The following is a 5368-nucleotide window of genomic DNA, read 5'->3' as shown; positions in this document are numbered from 1 at the left end:
CCAGCATGAAACCCTCCGTTTTGCCATGTATGATTTTTCTTTAGCTCTAAAGTGCCAAATCGTTATATTTCTTTTAAACACTGTCAACAGGCTTACTGTAGTTCACCTAAGTGAACAATTTACTTGCTGATTTCATCAAAATGTCTGTCTTCTCACTCAAGAGCTCTTGATCTTTGACTTCCCTTTCCTTCAATGCACAACCTCTCTAATCGTTAAGCATTCAGGTGAGGTTTTCTCTCCTCGGTGCAGCTTTGCGGCAAGAGGTTCTCACATTTAAAAAGCTTTTTGAAGTTGTTGGGAACTGCCGGCACTTCCTTTTAGAGTCGCTTTCCCAGAACAGCATACCTTGCTTTCCATCTAATAATAAGGCAATGCATTTGCTCTAAACACACTCACCATGAATTAATCCAACAGTGTTATGACCCTGAAGGGCCATTCAGTAAAATCTGCTTTTGAATTTGCCCAGGCCCCCTTGTAATGTACTGGCCCCCACTGTTTCTTCTCAGAGCGGCCATTTTCAATTAATCCCACTGCATAATGCATGACTACATTTAACAATCCAATGAACCGATATGGAGTCTTTGGCTGCAGAGGAACTCTGTTAATGGTTGTAAAATAGAGTTATACCACTCCGAATGAATTCATTAGTTTACTTAGTGACTCTGAAGGTATGATGCTTGTTGGGTCCTGGGCAGCTTTTGGCAGTCACTTGATAATGTTCATTTTATTTTCTGTAGAGAATTATAATGAGGCATGCAGCTTTTGCCGCCACTGGTGGAGGGAACGTTTGAGATAATTAGAAGATATTTTCAAGCACACCATTAACCCCAGTAGTAGAATATGGTTTAGGGACATAGTAAATATTTTTTAAAAATATCTAAATACAAGTTCATTTACTCTAAATACGAAATAGGAAGGAAGAAAAAAATTGTGGTCTTGGTTGAATGCTTTCCAATTAATTTCAAAAGTGAATGAATTATGTTGGATACTTTTTTAACATTCAACAAATGAGAGTGAGATATGGTTTAGGAATACAGTCAATATTTTAAAAACATATACAAGTTGATTTACTCTAAATACATAAATATGAAGGGAGAAAGAAAGCTGTTGGACAGGGCTGAACACTTTTCAATAAATTCCGGAAATGGATGAATTACATCAAACACGGTTTTAGCGTTAACACATAATTTACATTTACATTACATTTAGATTTAATAATTTTTATAATAAATAAAAAGAAAACAAGTAGATAGAATAGAAATAGACTAGAGTGTTAGTGTTAGAGGGTCAAGATTTTTATAATAAATAAAAAGAAAAGTGTAGAATAGAAATAGAATAGTGCTAATGTTAGAGGGTCAAGTTTTTATAATAAATAAAAAGAAAAGTAGATAGAATAGAAATAGAACAGACTAGAACAGACTAACTAGTGTTAGAAGGTCATGTTTTTTTATAATAAATAAAAAGAAAACAAGAAGATAGAATAGAAATAGAATAGGGCGTGCTAGTGTTAGATTGGAAGTGTAGATGGAAGAGATGCATTTTCTTAGCCATTTCTTGAAGATGGCTGAAGACTCAGGTGCTTGGATCGAATTGGGCAGGTCATTGCACCAGCAGAAAAAAAAGTTGTTAAAAGTCAGTGAAAGTGATTTTGTGCCTCATTGGGATGGTACAATAATGCAGCGTTCACTTACAGAACACACACTTCTGGGGGGCATATACTGTAAGTCTGAAATCATAGTGAAATATGGTTTGAGGATATAGCAGTATTTTTAAAATGTGTAAAAACAAGCTCATTTAATCTAAATATGTAACTAGGAAGGAATAAAGAAAATTGTGGGAAAGGGTTGAATGATTTCCAGTTAATTCAGAATGTGAATTAATTCCACTGAGAGCTGATTCAATTAATTCTATCAGTTGTTAGCTTTAACAAATGATAATGAGATACAATATGGTTTAACGATACAGTAAGAATTTTCTTTTACTCCTAATATGAAATAAGAAAGGAGAAAAAAAATCATGGAACTTCGCTTGATCATTTTCCAATTACCGTAATTCCTAATGTAAATGAACAGATATTGATAAAAGAGAAACAGATAAATGATATTAAGATATGGTTTGGGAATGCAGTCAATATTTTAAAAAAAAATAAAAAAAGTTAATGCTCCAGATATGAAATCAGGAATGAAGGAAGGATGAAAATCATGGGACTGGGTTGAATGCTTTCCAATTAATTCCGGATGGGAATGAATGACGTAGAGAACCGTTTTAGCTTTAGCATGTAGGTTCTTGGTAGAGATAGATAGACGGATCTGGAGAGATGGAGTGCTGGTTCCTCTCCCCTCGAGCCATCAGAGTGACACACTTTTCTGGTCTTCTCTCTGCTCTCATTATTTTTCCTTCTCTCCACAGACTAACATTTCCTCAGCTCCAATAAAAGCCAATTTTGCGCCGCACCTGTCAAGAGAGCATCTCTCCACTGCAGTCATGCAACTGCACACTAACTAAACACCCTCACTGGTGACTAAAGTATTACCACTGTGGATCTACAGAGACCATTGTCACACTCCACTGACTAGACGTTTGCGACACTGGGGCTTTTTCTTTCTTCATAGGATGTTAAACTACTCCTCACCAAACCTGGAAAATGGTAGGAGAGGTAACGCTCGAGTTGAGTGTTCAGAAACAGCCGCCTGCACACGCACAAATGCTCACAAACTCGCCGTCTTATAGCTTACATATATTTCACAAGCAGCCTGAGGGCATCAAAAGCTGCAGATCACGGAGGTGAAACATGATCAGCCCAGTAATGAGCAGGATTTTCAAGTGGGAAAGGCAATTTCTCAAACTTTCGCGAAATGGACCCAAGTTCAGATGCAGGTCAAGCATGCTGCACAATTTTGCTCCTCGTATAAACGTCCATCAGCAGATCATATCAGTCACATTGTTTGGCAGGGTTTTACAGTGGGTGCAGTGAAATCCGAGGTTTTCATTAGTATATATTACCAGCTGTATGTCGACCAGCTAAGCGAATCTATTAATAAAGCGAATCAGTGTAATCACTAACTATGGAGAAAAAAAATGTTGTGGCTTTTTTTCGACTGCTAGATGTCTGTTCACATAGCGTCCATTGCCATCGTCTTTCCATTTATAGATCGACTTCCGGCTGAGCTGTCCATCATTTTAATGACCTGTCTGTATGTGTCAGAGCAATCCATCTTCTGTGACACAGTGAGACTCGCTTGCTTTGAGTTGATTCAACTGCTGGAATGAGATAATGTTCTGATAGACATCTAGACCTGTTGTTAGGCCTGTCCTGATTTGTCATGGAGTACTTTGAGGTTAATTTATGTAGCACACTATGTAATCATAACAAGCATTAAACAAGAACATTCAGCATGTTGGTAATTGCTTCATTTTAATTGCTTTTATTCCATTTTCATTATAATTTTTTTTTGTGATTATGTATTGGAATAGAACACCGAAGAAAGTATCAAATTTTCTTCATAAAATAAAAATAGACAAAAATATAAATAAAATTAATATTGTAAAAATTATTTTGATTTATTAGAGCTGCTTCAGGAATCAAGAATACATTCAGTCACATATTGATTTCATTATTGGGATGTTATTTGCAAGCCACTTTTGTTGTTTATTTTTTTAATACATTGCCAGGTATTTATTATTATTATTATTTTATTTTTGTGCTTTTTGTCTTTTTTTTTTTAAAGGACAGTGGAGTGGAGACCTCAAAGTCGATCAGAAATCGCTGAGGTACTCTTTACTACTGATATTGCAGGAAGACTAATATTTTATTTTATTTTTCACTTTGTTGTGAAGTGCTAGTACTTATGAAATTCCTTCTTGAGAGCATTGAGATTCAATTCTGGTTAACTTGGTCAACTTAATAAAGGAAAAAAGCTCCAGATAACTATCCATATCACTAAAAATGCAGGATTATTGTTTAATTCTGCCCAGTATGATGTGAAATGATTTATGGTGAAGAATGCATTTCTCTCAGGCAGATGGAATAAAATGGAGATTGATTTGTTTGGTATTGTATACATGATGTTCATCATATCTGAACAAAACTGTGTCTACATACAACTCATAGCATCTAGCTGAAGTTATTTCACCAGTACTGCTCTGTTTTCCAGCAAGCTGTCGCCGGCCAACGAGTTGGTGTTTTTTCAATGTATGCTTCAGACACGGGTCACGACGAGGCGTTCCCCATAGCGACCCCTAGAGGACGCAGTGTCTCGTTCCCTACTCAGGGAACCATGGTTACACAAGTAACCTGAGACGTTCACTTTGCTTGTTCTCTTCTAGTACAATTCCAAGATTTCCAAGTGCTCATTATTCTTTTTAATCTGCCATAAATGTGTGTCTTTCTCGAGAGAGTAGACCTCCACCCAGACCATCCACCTGGAGTCACATCGCCACAGTCGACCTCCACCACATGATTAAGGATTCAATATTGTCGTTGGCGCACCTTACACAGATGCCTTCTGCTATTGCGTATTAATAATAATGATAACGTTAATAATGGAAGTCACATTAAATGGCCCCAGAGGAGCCGTGTTTGATTGTCCTTAATGAATTCTGCTCTGCAGGCTTTTGTTCTAGCTAATGAACGAGGGGGCAGCTATGGAGAGGCCAGAGTGCTGGAATAGATTAATAGATCGCACAGGATTGAACTCCATCGCTGTGGATATAAATGAGCTGTCAGTTCGCTGTTACAGAGGGCGGGTGGAAGTTTTCGTTCCTGCTCAGACATTGAGAAAAAGGGAACCACAAAGAAATCGAGAGCAAGAGACAATGAAGGAGGGAGAGAAAGACGGATCGTCATGCACACTGCAAACGGAGGACAGAGGGAGGCAGTAAAGGGAATGAATAACCAGACAGAGTTCATGAGCTCTTCAAAGAGGGCAAGAAACGTGTAAAACAGGATGTCACTCAATTAAAGAAATATAATTGCTTTTGTCAGCACCAGGATGAAGACACTTAACCTTATCACCTGCTGTATGACATCAGACATCAGGTTCTTCCCATGTAGGAGCACCATTTGTCATTACAGCTCTTTAATTGTAATATTCCTGTAGGCAATTTTTTTATGACACATATTCGCTATTAACTAAGAGTTTTCCCCACAATAAATTCCTAATTTGCTGCTTATTGATAGTAAGTAAGGCAGTTGTTGTAGTAGTTATGTTTAGGTATTGGGCAGGGTTAAGGGTTCTAGAATATGGTCATGCATGTGTGCTATATAAGTTCCAATAAACCCTAATCTAAAGTGTTACTGCTGATTTTGTGCTCATGAAACATTTCTTGTTATTATCAATGTTAAAACTTTTTTGTGAATACTTTTTTT

Source organism: Sinocyclocheilus rhinocerous, unplaced genomic scaffold (genome assembly GCF_001515625.1).
Source record: "Sinocyclocheilus rhinocerous isolate Xijiao unplaced genomic scaffold, SAMN03320098_v1.1 scaffold3444, whole genome shotgun sequence".
In the NCBI taxonomy this organism is placed as follows: Eukaryota; Metazoa; Chordata; class Actinopteri; order Cypriniformes; family Cyprinidae; genus Sinocyclocheilus; species Sinocyclocheilus rhinocerous.
Note: the sequence above shows the minus strand (reverse complement) of the source record.